The sequence below is a fragment of the Rattus norvegicus genome (assembly GCF_036323735.1).
Source record: "Rattus norvegicus strain BN/NHsdMcwi chromosome Y unlocalized genomic scaffold, GRCr8 chrY_unlocalized_17, whole genome shotgun sequence".
Classification (NCBI taxonomy): domain Eukaryota; kingdom Metazoa; phylum Chordata; class Mammalia; order Rodentia; family Muridae; genus Rattus; species Rattus norvegicus.
This window is the reverse complement of record NW_026947375.1, coordinates 540606-558361: the sequence shown is the minus strand read 5'-3', so window position 1 is coordinate 558361 and position 17756 is coordinate 540606. Positions and strand designations below refer to the sequence as shown.

The 17756-nt window shown below is 34.1% G+C and overlaps 1 long non-coding RNA gene across 5 annotated transcripts in view; it reads right to left on the bottom strand.

The window, feature by feature from the left end:
- Positions 1–17206, bottom strand: part of LOC134484606 (uncharacterized) — a 47098-nt gene extending 29892 nt beyond the window's left edge. For 3 of the 5 annotated variants that reach the window (XR_010062107.1, XR_010062108.1, XR_010062105.1), the window contains exon 1: positions 5802–6330. This is a non-coding gene — a long non-coding RNA (uncharacterized LOC134484606). Of the gene's footprint in view, positions 1–5801; positions 6331–17141 lie in introns of those variants that run through there. The other 2 variants (XR_010062106.1, XR_010062104.1) reach the window with 2 other exon arrangements.
- Positions 17207–17756: the final 550 nt, after the last annotated feature.

The window sequence follows — 17756 nt, the reverse complement described above, 5'->3', positions numbered from 1 at the left end:
TGAATTATGATATGATACAGAGAATGATTTTAAGGATGTTTTTGAAGTCTATCTGGAAGTAGGGTCAATGATAATGAAAAAGAGTCATATCAGAGAGCTATGATGGAAATTGTTGTGTTTGGTAGTAGAATGAGGGTGGGTTGAGTAGGAAGAAAAGAAACCCAATGACTTTTTTTGAGAAAATGAAAAGATGTTGGTGTTATTTACTCTGATGTGGAATGTTTCATGATAAGTGGATTTAGGAGAATTATAAAGGAATTTATTTTAGACCCTTGAAGATGCTTGAAAGAACCTCTAACTCACTAGACATTCCTACTTACTGTTCATGGTTTGTTGATTTAAACCATTACTCAGGCCATTATTAGCTGTTATATAAAAAAAAAACTTACATTACTATCTGTATTTTTTCAAGGTGTATCTGGGAGTACTTATTTAATTAAGAGCAAACCTATGATTATACTACATGCTTATTTAGTATATTCAGACAAATTATTTGCCCATTTACTTACTACAAACATTTTGTATTGCAATTAGAATTTAATCCAAGTTTATTGGTGCTGACACACTGTTTGATTAGAATATAATAGCTCATGAATGTGAATTTCACAGAAAGAAATCATTTGCTCAGATTTTGTAAACTTACAAACCCTAGAAGAGTAAAAACATGTAATAAATTCTATCTCTTCTACTTTTAATCTTTAGTATTTTAGTGTGTTATGATATACATGCAAAAATTCCTAACCCAGATGATTTTAACTATAATATCCAGTACTATTAAACATATCAATAGTATTTTACAAATATGAATAATCTATGCTTTCAGAAAATTTTCATCAAAGGAGCAAGAAATTCTTCATAACTTCAACACAACATGGCCTTTGGGAACAGAATAAAACACAAATAAGGAAAGGCGGAAAATTATTGACACATGCACTGTTCTTGGTTTGAAATTTAACAATCATGCTAGTTATAGGATACAGCTTTGAAATTCGAGTCAATGAGAGGATGAAAAATACTGAGGAAGAGTAGGTAAATTGAATTCTTGCTACATGAACAAAAACACTGGATCTGAAGGTAAGGTACATTTTATATAATGACCCTCGTCTTCTGACACTATTTATTCAATGCTTTGGTATTTGTTCGTATATTATGTTCCAAAAACATATCAATGATTCTGGTTATTCTTAATTAATGAACATGCATTTCAGCTGATTTAATATTCCACATTATCTTAATATTCTTCTGTATTTTTCAGTATGAAAATATAGATAATTATTTTGATTAGAGTAAAATTTTATTTTTTTATCTTATGAGAGAAGAAATTATTAATCAAGAATGGATATTTGATATTTTCTAAAAGATGTTAATAGAGGTTGAAACCGTATATATAAGATCAACCATTTATACCTTTTCCAAATGAAACTCATTGAAATGTCAGTACACATGTAGTACATAAATGGAATGATACATAGGAATAAAAACATCCCCTATGCATCCAGAATCATCTGTTATACACATGATGAAAGCCAATATTAGGAAGAGAAGATGGTACAGCCACTTTGCAGGAAAATCAGCTTCATTCAAAATGAAGATTGAGCTGGGAAGTGATTTGACTAAGTGTAGTTAAGAATAATGTAAATGCCCAAAAATTGCAATCTGACTAAGTGGTATTTCCTCGTTGCAGGAGGTATGTTGTTAGGGGTAGGCTTTGAGGTTTCAAAAGACTGAAGCTATTTCAATCTAGTTTTCTCCACCTTCTGCTTATGGTCTGAGATGTAATCTTTCAGCAACCTCTGCCTGTTTATCTTTACTCTGATATCATCCATCACTGACTCTGATATTCTGGATTATAAGCCCAAATAAAGTATTTCTTTTTTAAAGGAAAGAATAATATAAATGAGTTTAATGTTATGAGAAGCAGACCTTGTTTACCTGATATGGTTGCCTTTTCCTTTCTTAGCTTGGGCCGTCACACTTCTGCTATGTTGAATGAGACATCTCCATATTCTCTACTCTCACTAACTGCAGTTTGTCATTTGGCCCTCAGGACCCCCTTATACCTGGGGCTGTATTTTTGTTCTTGGAAGTTAGAAAGTTTGGACTTCCTGACTTTGGAGGCAGGGTTAAAAGTAAATGGGAAGTGAGTGATATACATACCACAACTCTTCTATTTTAGTATGTAAATGGGGGTTATTAGAGGATGGGATTACTGAGGTGAGCATAAAGGAAAGGTGCTGCTTTATTTGAAATGTTTTCTTACCTCATTCTGTGCCCTTGTAAAGGACCAGCCTTATCTCTCAGGCCTGGCCATGTTCCTGTCACTGCTCACCTCCCTATCTCTTGCAGCTCTTAATTCTAGTTCCTACTTCTCACTCTAGGTTTCATCTTGACCAGATTTAGTTCATTTTTCAGTGCTCCTGCTCTGAAACGTACACAAGTTCTTTTTCTTTTGTTTTATTTTCAAACTTTCAATGTTTATATTCGTTTTTGTTTTACCTCTTTTATGGAAGCCTTAGAGGAGAATCATTCATGGATGTCTCTTTTGATTGGAATGAAAAAATAATGAAAAAAATCTTTTTTTTTAAATTACAGGACATTTTCATGTCTATGTTTTTCTCTTACATACACCTGCCATGCTAGTTTATCTCCCTGTCTTGTCCTTAGTCCTTTCCTCCCCTTGGTACTTGGATACTGCCTCTTAGGACTTACTGCAGAACCATAAATGCTGGCATACACAAGGGAGGTGTTGATTCTTCATCACTTTTCTAACTTTTTTCTCCCTTCTCTCTTGATCTGTTTGAATAAATTTGGATCTCTGTACTCAATAGTATATTGCTATAGTGCTTGGGCCATGAAAATATCTGTTATTGTTGCCTTGTCATAGTTTTACAGCTCAGGTTTGGCCTAGTTACACTTTGGGATCTAAGTCCAAGAAGTTTGAGGACTTTAATAAAAACTTGTCAGGAGCTAAAAATACTTTTAAATGATTTCTTAATACATGACGCCTAGAAAACCCTTTCATAAATCATGGATAAAGAAATCTGAGATTCTTGTTTCTGTAAAGTACTTAAAAATATGAAAGGGAGAAAGGCCATGGCTTGCTCACTCTTGTCATTAGATAGGGCGCTCAGATATGAGTTTTCCTGCGATTTCTGGTTAGAACATAAAGATGTCTTTGGTAGTTTGCATTACCAGATTGCTTATATTAATTCCCCTTTTGCTATTGTTTTGGTTTTCTGTCTTCATTGTTTCCAATAGGACCATAGCTCCCCACTTTGTGTAGATAAAAGGTGGGTCCAGTACAGCTGTTATTGTTCTGGCACACAAACTACTTTTTGGGAACAAATGTTCACCATTGTATAGTTGACAGTGGTTTGAAATTCTTTCCTTGTCCTCAGTTTCTTGTAACAACATATTCTTTACATCTTCTTTAATTAATTGTATTGACCTCCCTGTAATCGTATTATGTATCTGTGTGTATGGAAGAAAGATTTTCTTTAAATATTCTGTGGTTTGTGGGTTTATTCTTCCATAAAGTATTTCCCAACACCACATGACCTCAGGCCATTACTAGGAATTACTGTATGCTGGGAACATTGGGGGAGGATAGTGTGAAATTAATCACTGTCCTTTGTTTCAGAGATTTTTATTTTTTAATAAGTAACCAATACTATACAAATAGCTAACTAACTCTTGTGTTCCCCTTCCTGTATGGCTGCTGGTGTAAATAAAATGCATTTTTTCATTGATAAACAATAATAAAATCTCATAAAGGCACAAACATACTTAAAGACAGAAAATATTCACAAAGGAAAATCCATTTAAAATGGAGATAAAATATAAACAAAATGAGATCAAAAGACCCATTCAGAAACATGATATTAAAAATGTCATTGTCAAGTTACAAATTTTTAAGATGAGATAATAATAATATATACTTAAGAAGAGATGAAAACCATTAAATGCACTGTGTGCCCAAAATGTTCACTCAAAATATAGTATATACCAAAGAATGGAATGGAGCTCTCATTCTTGCTACTATAGAGGCAAAATGGAAGAATTACTATTAGGCTAAACCCAACCTAGATTTCATAGTGCCAAACTATCAAGAAAGCTAGTGTTTCAAAAATACCACATTAAGCAAATATCGATAATAAAAACAAATATAAAAATAAGAAAGTATTGAAGACCAGCACTAGTCCATGATAATCTGATAGGGTGCATGGGATTATTTCAATATTCTGGTATCTATATGGACCTGTTTAGTGACACAGTATATGGTAAGTTTGGAGAAGTTACTTTTAGGTGCAAAGAAAAAAGGTATATTCTCTAGTTTTAGGATGAAATGTTATTTAAATATCTGCTAAATCCATTTGGATGATTATTTCTGTTATTTTTAATGTGTCAGTTTAGTTTCAGTTGCCACAAACGGTCAATTGATTAACTTGGGTATTGAAATCTCCTACTATTATCGTGTTGGCGCCAATATACTCTTTGAGGCTTAGTGATTTTCTTTTGGTGAATTTAGGTGCCCTAGCATTTGAAACATAGTTGTTCATAATTGATAGTTCATCTTAGTATTATTTTTTCTTTTACAATTATTTTGTCCTTCCTTATCATTTTTGATATCTTTGGTTGAAAGTCAATTGTATTCAATGTAAGAAAGGCTATTTCCGTTTTATTTCTTGGGACCATTTGCTTGGAATTTCTCTCCAGCCTTTTACCTTGAGATAGTGACTGTCTATATAATTAAGGTATATTTCCTGTATGCAGCAAAATGTTCGGTCCACTTTATTTATTCAATCCCTTAGTTTATATATTCTTATTGGAGAATTAAGTCCATTGATGATAAGAGATATTAAATAAAATTTATTGTTCTTTCCTGCTATTTTTATTGTTAGAAATGGAATTACTTTTGTGTGGCTATCATCTTTTGGGTTTGTTGAAAGATTAATTCCCAAATTTTTCCTAGGGTGTAGTTCCTTTCTTGTGTTGGAAGTGTCCATCTACTATCCCATGTAGGGCTAGATTTGTTGAAAGATGTTTTGTAAATTTGGCTTTGTCATGGAGTATCTTGGTTTCTGCATTCATGGTAAGTGAAAAATTTACCAGATATCCAAGCCTGGAGATCCAGAAATAAATGCAAACACCTACGGTCACTTTATCTTTGACAAATTTTCTAAAACCATTTAATGGAAAAAAGACAGAATTTTCAAAAAATGGTGATGGTTCAATGTGAGGTCAGCATATAGAAAAATCAATTATTTAAACAAACTCACAGGGTGGGGGAACAAATTATCACATTGTTAGATGGTGACAAAAAATGAAAACAATCAATACCTCTTCAAGTTAAAAGATTTGGTACATATTATAAATTCAAGGTCCATACATAAACTTAGTAAAAACAATATTACAAAAAGAGTACCCAACATCAACATAAATGGCGAGAACCTTGAAGCAATTCAACAAATATCTGGGAATAGAAAAGGTTGCCCAATCTCCACTTACTTCTTTAATATAGCACTAGAAATCTTATTCACAGAAATTAGACAACCAAAGGAGATAAAGGGAATTCAAGAAGTCAAAATATCATGATTTGTATATGATATGATAGTATATTTTAGTGACCCCAAAAATTCAACCAGAGAACTCCTTCAGCCAATAAACAACTTCTGTAAAATGGCTGGATATAAAATTAACTCAAACAAATCATTACGCTTCCTCTACTTCAAGGATAAACAGGTTGAGAAGAAATTAGGGAAATGACAATTTTCACATTAGTCACAAATAATAAAAAATACCTCAGTGTGACTCTAACCAAGCAAGTAAAAGGTCTTTATGACAAGAACTTCAACTCTGTGAAGAAAAAAAAATGAAGAAAATCTCAGATGGAAAGATTTTCCATGCTTATGGATTGGTAGAGTTAATATTGCAAAAATGGCAAACTTGGCAAAAGCAATCAACATATTCAAGGCAATCGCTATCACAATTCCAACTCACTGCTTCATAGAGTTAGAAAGAGCAATTTGAAAATTCATTTGAAATAACAAAAAACCCATGACAGAGAAAACTCTCCTCAACAAGAAAAGAACTTCTTTACTTTTTCTTTTTTTTCTGCTTGTAAAGTTTATTCACCACAAGGGCACCCCTAAAGGAAGAAGCAGGAGCTGATATCTGATCTGTGTTCTTCTTGAAAGCCTTGCATCGTAACACAGCATAAGGTTAGCAAAAGGATGGGAAGGTTTGCTTTTCATTTGTGGAACATTCCGTACATGTAATACAATGTGCTCTGATCAAGTGCACCCACAATCCCTCCTGCTCCTCCTAGACCTGTCCGCATCTCACCTCCCTTCCAAATTTCTGTAGTCTTTCGCTTAATTTTTTTTGCATATTTCTAACACTGGATCCTTTCATTTCTTTTTTTTAATTAACTTGAGTATTTCTTATTTACATTTTGAGTATTATTCCCTTTCCCGGTTTCCAGGCCAACATTCCCCAACCCCTCCACCTCCCCTTCTTTATGGGTATTCCCCTTCCCATCCTCCCCCCATTGCCGCCCTCCCCCCAACAAACATGTTCACTAGGGGTTCAGTCTTAGCAGGACCAAAGACTTCCCCTTACATGAGTGATCTTACTAGCATGTTCAATGCTACTATGAGGTCAGAGTTCAGGGTCAGTCCATGCATAGTCTTTAGGTACTGGGTTAGTCACTGGAAGCTCTGGTTGCTTGATATTGTTGTTCATATGGGGTCTAGAGCCCCTGCAAGTTCTTCCAGTTATTTCTCTGATTCCTTCAACGGGTTTCCTGTTCTCAGTTCAGTGCTTTGCTGCTGGCATTTGCCTCAGTATTTGCCATATTCTGGCTGTGTCTCTCAGCAGATATCTACAACTGACTCCTGTCTGCCTGATCTTCTTTGCTTCATCCATCTTGTCTAATTGGGTGGCTGTATATGTATGGGACACACGTAGGGTAGGCTCTGAATGGATGTTCCTTCTGTCTCTGTTTTAATCTTAGCCTCTGTATTCCGTGCCAAGGGTATTCTTATTCCCCTTTTAAAGAAGGAGTGAAGCATTTACATTTTGATCATCCATCTTGAATTTCATGTGTTCTAGGCATTTAGGGTAATTCAAGCATTTGGGTTAATAGCAACATATTAATGAGTGCATACCATATGTGTTTTTCTGGGATTGGGATACATCACTCAGGTTGATATTTTCCAGTTCCATCAATTTGCCTATGAATTTCATAAAGGCATTGTTTTTGATAGCTGAGTAACATTCCATTGTGTAGATGTACCACATTTTATGTATCCATTCCTCTGTTGAAGGGCATCTGGGTTCTTTCCAGCTTCTGGCTATTATAAATAAGGCTGCTATAAACATACTGGAGCACGTGTCTTTTTTATATGCTGGGGCATCTTTTGGGTATATGCCCAAGAGAGTTATAGCTGGATCCTCAGGCAGTTCAATGTCCAATTTTCTGAGGAACCTCCAAACTGATTTCGAGAATGGTTGTACATTCCCACCAACAATGGAGGAGTGATCCTCTTTCTCCACATCCTCGCCAGCATTTGCTGTCACCTGAGTTTTTGGTCTTAGCCATTCTCACTGGTGTGAAGTGAAATCTCAGGGTTGGTTTGATTGGCATTTCCCTTATGACTAAAGATGTTGAACATTTCCTTAGGTGTTTCTTAGTCATTTGGCATTCCTCAGCTGTGAATTCTTTGTTTAGCTCTGAACCTCACTTTTAATAGGGCTATTTGTCTCCCTGCGGTCTAACTTCTTGAGTTATTAGTACATTTTGGATATAAGGCCTCTATCTGTTGCATGATTGGTAAAGATCTTTTCCTTCTTTGGGAATCACTATCCCTTACCTCAAACTGTATAACAGAAAAATAATGATAAAAATTTAATGGTTATGGTACAGAGACAGATACCCACATCAATGGAATAGAATTGAAGACCCAGAAATGAAGGCACATCCCAGGCACTTGATATTTGACAAAGGAGCCAAAACCATCCAATGGAATAAACATAGCATTTTCAACAAATAATGCTGGTTTGACTGGAAATTAGCATGCAGAAGAAGGGAAATCAATCAATTCTTATCACCGCATACAAAGCTCAAGTCAAAGTGGATCAAGGGTCTCCACATAAAATCATATAACCTAACACTAATAGAAGAAAAAATGTGAAAGAATCTTGGACACTTGGGCACTGGGGAAATTTCCTGAATATAAAACCAATGGCTTATGCTCTAAGATCAAGATTTGACAAATGGAACTTCATAAAATTGTAAAGCTTGTGTAAGGAAAAAGGCACTGTCATTAGGAAAAAGGAGCAACCAATCGATTAAGAAAAGATCTTTACCAATCCTACATATGATAGAGGGCTAAATTCAATCTAAACAAAAACTCAAGGAATTATGTTACAGGGAATCAAATAGGCCTTTCAAAATGGTGTATAGAGCTAAACAATGAATTCTTAACTAAGGTGTATCAACATCCTTACCCATCGGGTAAATGTAAACCAAAAAAAAAAAAAAAAAAAAAAAAAAAAAAAAAAAAAAAAAAACCTGAGGTTCCACAGCACACCAATCAGAATGGCTAAGATAAAAACAAATTCAGATGACAAATGATAATTAAAAGGAGGTAGAGAAAGAGGAACACTCCTCCAATGTTGGTGGGATTGCAAGCTGGTATAACCACTCTGGAAATCAGTCTGGAATTTTCTAACACAATTGGTAATACATGAGGATCCTGCAATACCACTTCTTGGTTATTTACCCAAAAGATGCTCCAACATGTAACAAGGACACATGATGCTATATGTGTATAGCAACAATATATATATATATATATATATATATATATATATATATATATATATATAATTATGTGTGCATACATACATATATATTGTATTATAAACACACACACACACACACACACACACACACACACAAACATATTCATAAGAAAGAATCCACAGGTCATATGAAGCCCAAGCATAAAGAAGACCAAAATGTGGATGCTACATTGTTTCTAAGAAAAAGGAACTAAATATTCATGGGAAGAAATACAATGATAAAGAGTCAAGCAGGGACTGAAGAAGGGTTAACCAGAGACTGCCCCACGTGGGGATCCATCCACTATGCCGCCACCCAATCCAGACTTTATTGCTGATGCCAACAAATCCTTACTGATAGAAATCAGATATGGATGTCTCATGAGAGGCTCTGACAGATCCCTACTGATATAAATGAGGATGGTTGCAGCTAACCTTGGATTAAACAAGGGGGTTTCAATGGAAGTTTTAGAGAAAATACTTAATGATCTGACGGGATTTGCAAAACCCCAAGAAAAACAACACCACCAACCAACAAGATCCCACTATAAATTCGGGGGATTAAACAACCCACTAGTGAGTACAGATTGAGGAACCCACGATACCAGCCACATGTGTGGCAGAGAAATGCACTTTCCAGCATGATTGGAAGGAAAAGCCTTTAATACTGTGAAGACTTATATCCCCAGTGTAGGGTAATGCCAGAGGATTGAGGTTGAGGTGGGTGGGTGGGAATGGGAACATCCTCAAAGAAGCTGAAGTGGGGGTTTATGGGAAAGGTAGGAAAGGATATACCATTTGAACTGAAAATACATAAAATATTCAGGAAAAATTATTAAATAAAAATGACACTATGTCTCATTAAATTAATAGTAAAATATCATTTCCCATTTCTGATATTGGCTCAAATATTAGAGTTTAGCATTAATTTCTTTGGTCTCTTTTGCTGTCTATAGCCAATATGTCCCTTTTTTCTATGCCTTATTTTAAAAGAACTGTATTTTACAATTTAAATAAATATAGAATGGAAAAAATACTGACATCATTTGTGATTCAAAGATAATAACAATTTTACTATATTTCCCTTAGGTAAAAGTTAGACATCTCCGTGAAGACACTTTGATGGATAATATCAAAATATGTTTATAGGAATGGTACATCAAGTACTTTTTGTTAATAGCGTCAGTCAGGAAATGGTTCTAATATTTATGCATTATGGTAGCTGATTATGGAAGAAACTAAATGTTCTTAGATTTTGTAATAATGCATATAAATAATTAATTCTTAATGTTTGTTGACAGAAGGAAGTTATCAATGAATATATATATATATATATATGGCACACGTTTCTAATATAAATAGAGCAAATTAAATATATAATTTATGAACTAAAGGTGAGTAAAAGTAAGATCTATCATTGATTCTACCTACAGTTGGAGTTAAGACATGATTCATGGATCCATGTATTTCTTTCTAGACATCCAATGAGATAAAATTAGTGTGGAAAAAGATAAAAATGCAATTAGCATGTGTGATCTAGTGTACATATTTAAAAATTGCTTTTGAAAAATACTCAGAAAATATTTTCAAGGTTATATATACATCATATACAAAAATTAACTGTGTCCATAAATTATCAATATCACTCAAGCTACTTTCTCTGGTCTTATTATATTTGAATTATCAAATGAACATGTATATGTATGTATGTATACTCAAACAGGCACACTCACACACACACACACACACACACAAAATACTTCTAAAAATTTAAAACAAATTAGTAAATAATAGTCTTTCAGAGAAAATAATGAAAAAGGATGAACTAAATTCCAGTACTCCCAAAAGTGTACATTCTAGCATATAAAACTTTGCCTTATAAGTTTTAGAAAAATACATATGTGGCCAGTATATGTAATCAGATCCCATTTAGACTTATTACTCAGAGTTAAAGTAGATAATAAAATGGAGTGGGAAAAATATTAAATAACAAGATTTAGCTATACTTTTTCAATTATACAAAAAAATCTGAGAAACAGTTAAATGACACAACATTTAAAATTGCTTTCTATTAAGCATTGATATCTACGTTTAGTCTTCATAGTCTAAATAATAGAGAGAACTAAATCTCACAAGTTGTTTCCTGGCTTAAATACAATTTTCTTTGCTTGTGAATGTACACAGAACCAATTAATATAATAAAAATGGATAGATGTTGTGTTACAAAAAGTAAAAGACCTTTTGTTTATTTATTCGGTATGAATTTATTTTTGTAGAATGTCTTCCCATGTTTCTGTTGGATATTTTATAAATCCTTACTTTGGTGCGGTTGGTGCTTAAATTTAACTGAACATGGCTGCATATGTCAATATAGTAGAAATGGATTCTTGGGGCAGAGATTACCTTTGTGTTAAACCTGATTAAAATGAATGGTGGTCACAGTGTGCACAACCAAATAGAAGGTAATAAACTGTGGCTTCGGGTACCCATCTTTTTATGAGATTTCACTTTGTAGTGTTGGAAGAATTGTTCTGTGATATCATGAGATTGTGCAGTAAACAGTCCTTTTCTTTATTCCTGTAATGAAAGCAAACATTTATTGTTTTCAGTTCCTTCAGAGAGCTTGCTAGGAGACTAGATCAAGGAGGAACTTGGGAAGAGGGACTTAGATATGCAAAATATATTTTTGGTATTGGATTTCTTCTAGGTACTTTAGGGAACTAACTTCATAAGATTTGGAATATAATCAGAAAAGAGCTTGTTAAAGATGTAGAAAAGCACGTGGTGTGGTTGCACAGGCCTTTAATCTTAGTACTAGGGAGCAGAAGCAGGCAGAACTCTAAGTTCAAGGCCAGCTTGGTCTACAGAGAGAGAAAGAGAGAAAAGGTGAGAGAGAGAGAGAGAGAGAGTTTTCTGGTACTGCCAGGGATATAAAAGAAACACTGTCAAAAAAATGTTCAAGAATAAGTTCCGTATTATACAGAGAAAAAAATTCTCATTTTATTTTAGTAAGATGTTAATAATTCTTTCTTCATTCTAATGAAATGACTTAGCTATAAAATAATCTGAAGGCACCGAAAATGTAAGAAAAGGTGCTTTACATCACTATTCCCCTTAAACTATAAGTTGAATTTTTATTAAATAAACCTATGTAAATACACTTTGAAGGCTTTTCTGTGATTAGCTAAAGGGCTTTTACATTGTGAATTAAGAATGGTGAATTTCAGGCCAATCTTGAAAGGTCATCACTAAGGTGTAGAAGCATATTAAGCATACAAAATCAAATATAAAATTTTGCACAATAAAGAATGAGAACCTTTAATTGGTTTTCCTCTAATGTAAACACTTTCTTTTTGTTGAGTGAAGATTTTATGATTTGAACTAATTTTATGAGAAATACCACCTGCTTTCAGAAGATAAGAAACAGAGAAAGATGAGGAAAAACATATGCTAAGGAACAATGAACTGGGATAGAGTATTCTAGGTAATATATAGATCAATAAATTTGACCCGTCTGTTACTGGTAAGGTGGGGACTTCATTACGCATATTTATGTACTTAAAAATGTTTTCTTTTCTTCTTAAGTTTGTATGGTTGCTCTGAAAACACTGGGTTTTGTGTTAAGATCTTTGCATATTTAATGATAGTTTTGAAATATTATGTTATAATCAAAAGCCGTGCTTTGTACAAACTTTTTAAGCAACAAAAAAGAGAATTGTCCGCTTGAGTTTTATGAAGAAAGTTAGTATGTTAAACATGAATAAATTTTTCTGATATATGCCTTCTCTTCATATACCATGCTTATTGATGAATCCTTAGCACATAGGAATGAATAGTAACCATCTTAGTATAGTTTCAGGATTTTATAGTATATTGTTTGACACGTGCATTTCTATTAAAATGCTATCACTTTTCTAATTCTCTTAATTTAACTGAAGAGGTTTTCCATAACTTCTAGTCCGTTTTTAATTAATTTAACAGGTCTTTGGTGTTATTATTGAATTTTATGACAGTATCTTCTTAATGTTCTTTATTTTTAAGGTAAATAGGTAATATATATATATATATAACAAAAATATTTTATAAAAAAATTAAATTATTAGTGGAAAATCACTTAGTGATGGACAATTTTATAAACATTCTCTAAAGTATGAATATTCTACAATTTTAATTAGTATTAAAACATTATATATACCACAATCTTTACTAACCTTAGCATACACTGATCTAGTTAACATAACCACAAATTTTTATCTGTAAAATTTTTTTCTTAGTTTGTCAGTAATTAATCTTGACTTCTCTATCTGAGCTTTCTCATCATTATTCACAAAAAAATCTATTGTTGTTTTATTGAGAATAGTAAGGAATGTTCATTGATATGTAGATACATAAGAATATGACAATATACGAAATGGTATTTCATTTAGCCCTAGGAAAACTAAACTATCATGGTTTCAGGAAAATAAACGTAACTAGAAAATATACCGAGTAAGGTAGCAAAGACTCAGAAAGGCAAATACCATGTGTTCTTTCTCATATAGATCATAGAATCTCCTTCTAATATACTTGTATTTATGTGAAGCTGTGGATGGTTTGAGTTTATTTAACTGATATAGGTCGCAGACATTAGAAAGTTGGGTTTTAAACAGTGTGCCATGGAAGATATTGAACATGTGGGATATGGATGTAGATGTAAGAATAATGAAGTGAGACTAGTATAAGTGGTGAGGGACATAGGACAGGAAGGAATGAAGAACTGAAAAAGCGAGGATGAGGTTGAATGTCAACAAGAATAAAATAAGACAACCTGTTACTTTATAGGTTAGGTTAAAATAAATATTAAAATTTAAATCTAATACCATTATGTTTAATGCTATATACATCATGTTTGAGAAAAAGTGCCAGCAAGTGATATCAAAATGGAAATAATATATTTATCTTATTTGATCTTAGTCAAATTATCCATAATTATTTGGTAAAAACATCATTTGTCTGCCAAATTTATTGTACCACTTAAAAAATTGCCTGTGATATAATCAAACTTTATGATAGTAGACAATTTTATTATTAGGTCAACTTTTAAAATCTGTGATTTGATCTATGTTTTAAGTTTTTTTTTACTTAAATTTGTTCCTCCAGACATTCACACATATTAAATTATCATTTTCAAAGTTGAATACTAATATAAAAATATGATCCAGCAGGGTTTTTGAAATTGCTCAATTATAAGTAATATTATCCGTAAACTACAGGACATTCTCCACTAAGCTCATAGATACAAAGAAGATACACAAGAAGAATGCCCCAAGTGCATGTGATTGAGTCTCATGTAGAATGGGCATAAAATTGTCTAGGAGGCCGATTGAGGGAAGGAACTAGATGGGAGATGGAAGGAAGAGGAAAATGGATCCTGTGTGGGAAGGGAGAGGAGATATGACCCGATAGTCAGGAGAAGGAAAGGATATCTTGAACTTTTAGAGATGAGGAGGTAGGGGAAATCTCCAGGAAGAGAAAGAGTCCAGGATAATGAAGGTACCCACGAATCAATGGGGTTTAACGAAGCTGTGACTTACATTGGTGATATGGAACATTAAGAGGCCAACTCCTGTAGCCCGGAAGGACACCAGTGGAGGGATAAAGGCACAAATACAACTACAAAACTTTCTAGGCAAAATTTTTCAAGCCTAAAAGAAATTTAGAACCGTATTCTAGGGTCTATGTTCTCCTTTGCTTTATTGATGGCTGGTAATTTTCGTATAAAATAAGGATTTGGGACATTATCATTGGAAGTAGGTATACAATATTTATATTGTTATATTCGCGCTTTAGCTGGGCCCACTTTGTTGCCAATATCATTACAAAAATATAAAATTATAATTAATAATTTTTATAATTATAATTTTATAATTATAATTATAAAATTAGAAAACAGAATTTTTGAGTACACATTCAGGAATATATATAAAGTCCTCTTTCAAAGAATGTACAATAAGAAAATGTAATACAATATTCATTCAATTTAACGTCTGGAGGGAAAATATTGGACTTTAGGAAACAGAGAAAACCTAGGAACTTGAACTGTATGTCACAGGAATGGACGTGGAAGTGAAATTATTATCCAGAATATTCTCCTCCACACCATGTTCCTAGATCTTTTTTACCCATGCCAAGTCCCTGACCAACATTCTCTATTCCGAACATGTAAGTACTAATGAAGCAAAGAGAAGTCTCTAGCTTTAAAGATATATAATATGTAAAGGTTTCCAGTATGTCACAGGAGACACTCTTGGAAAGGGCACCCTCAAATCTGGTCCATGGGAAAGTTCAGTGAGTCTTGGGTACGTATTGAGTGGGATTGCAGAAGTAGTAGCCTTTATCTGAGCCTTCCACACATGGGAATTAGGAGCTGCGATCTTCTTAGAATCATCTGGATTTCCCTGCTTGATATGGTTCCTGGAAGTCAGAGCGTTTATGTAATCAATTTCTTCAATGTAAAAGCCAGTTGTTGGGAAGGGCACATTTGTTCTTCTCAGAGCTCGTGGCTTTTACTCTTTTTGCTCTGAAGAAAAAGGTCCAAAGAAACAAAGGAAAGAAAAGTATGGTCTCCTCAACAGTGTAAACACCTCCATGCTTTGGATTCCTATTGTGTAATTTGTTTATAACACTGATATCTGGAGGAGAAGAGCTTCTAGTTGAGACTTCATCATCTCAGTCTTTCTACTAGTATTACTCTGAATATCATTCTCTGACAGTGACTCTTTAGATTTCTGAGTCAATAGGTTTGATTAGCTGGCAGATTTCTTTTCTTTCTTTCATTGTTTTTATTTTTTATAAAATTTTATTGCTTTTTTAACTGGATATTTCTACATTTGAATTTCAAATGTTATTTCCTTTCCCAGTTTCTTTTCCATAATTAGCCTATACAATTCTGCTCCCCTTCTTCTATAACCCACCTTACTGCCCCCTGACATTGCCTTGAACTTGGAGTCAAACCCAATGACTTCTCCTTCCATTGGTGACCCCAAGGCCATCCTTTGCAACATATGCAGTTGGAGCCATAGTTCTTTCCATGTACAGTCTTTGAATATTGGTTTATTACCAGAAATCTCTGTTGCATTTGCATTGTTGTTCTTATGGTGTTGAAAGCACCTTTAGCTCTTTTAATCCTTTTTCAAACCCTACCAACAAGATGTCAATTTTCAGTTCACTGGCAGCATAGACTCCTTAGCTTCAACACTCTTATCTACATCTGGTTGCTGAATGTGTGTGTGTGTGTGTGTGTGTGTGTGTGTGTGTGTGTGTGTGTGTGTGCGTGCGTGTGGTGTGTGTGTGTTTCTGTGTCTGTAGAGCTAAACAATGAATTCTCAAATGAGGAATATCAACATCCTTTGCAATCAGGTAAACGGAAATAAAGAAAAAAAATCCTGAGTTTCCACAGCACACCAATCAGAATGATGAGGATATATTTGGTCCCTTGTACAGCTATGGTGTTTGGTGGATTTTTAACATGGATTCTGCACTACTAGGTTAAGATTTTAGAATCCACAAATGGCAAAGCCATATAGACTCCTTCCTATTCTTATGAACCTACTGAAGTAGAAGATTCACTGGACTTCAAGCCACTCCTCTCCCAGCCCATGTCATGAACTTTATGTTTGGACTGAATAAAGAAACATGGTAAAACATCCAAAACCCTCAAATCTGGCCATGGAAACACTGGAAGGTAGATATTAGAGAACTGCTATCTAATGCCACTGCAGAACCACATTATATAGTCTATGTTGTCCTTTCCTTTACTAATGTCAGGTAATTTTTGGATAAAATAAGGATTTAGGAGTTTATCATTTAAGTAGATACAGAATATTTACACTATTATATTCACTTTAGAACTGGGCCCCCTTTTTTCTAAAATCAGAGCAAAAAATGGAATAGGATAATAGAACATTGGAGTACACATTCAGCAATATATATAAAGTCCACTATCAAGGAATGTACAATAAGAAAATGTAATAAAATATTCACTCAATTAAAGGTCTGTAGGGAAAATATTGGCCTTTAGAAAAGAGAGATATCTGAGGAAATTGAACTATAGGCCAGAGGAATGGAACTGGGAATAAAATTATTATCCAGTAGAATCTCCTGCACTCCATATTCCTAGATCTTAGAGACCCAAGCCATGCCTCTGGCTAACTTTCCCCATTCAGAGCATGTGACCATTAGTGGAGCAGAGATAAGTCTCTACCTTAAGAGAGATTGAGTACATAAAGGTTTCCAGTGTGTCACAGGAGACATACCTGGAAAGGACACCTTCGAATCTGGTAAATGTAAGGAAAGCTGTTTAGCATGTAGGAGATGGCCGTTCTCAGTGACATCATAAATAGTACCTCCATGACAAATTTGTTGTAACTAGGAGAGCCCTAGCTTCTTCTGTGATGTAACAATTACTGTCCTGACAGGAACTGCCTCTCACATATTCCCTCAGTAACTCTCCGGTTTGCTAATTGGCCACTAATTCAGAGTAAACAGCCATTTGGGAGTGAGAACAAAAAGGATAAAGAGATCAGAGATGGGGAGAAAGAAGCTGACCTTCTGTCTTTGTATGAAAAAAAAAAGGAAAAATAAGTGGTACTTTGAAAAGTTCAGGGAGCCCTTGGAAGGGTTGGAGTGGTATCGCTGAAGAGATAGACTTGATCTGAGACTTACACATATGGGAATCAAGAGCTGGAAGCTTCACAGAAGCATCTGGACTTCCCTGTTCTTATGGTACCTGGATGTCAAAGGTTTTATATCATTCATTTCCTAATTACAAAGCAAAATTTTGAGAGGGCACAGTTGTTTTTCTGAGATCTATGGCCTTTTTTTCTTTTTGCCCAGAAGAAAAAGGTCCTAAGGAAGGAGGTAAAGACAAG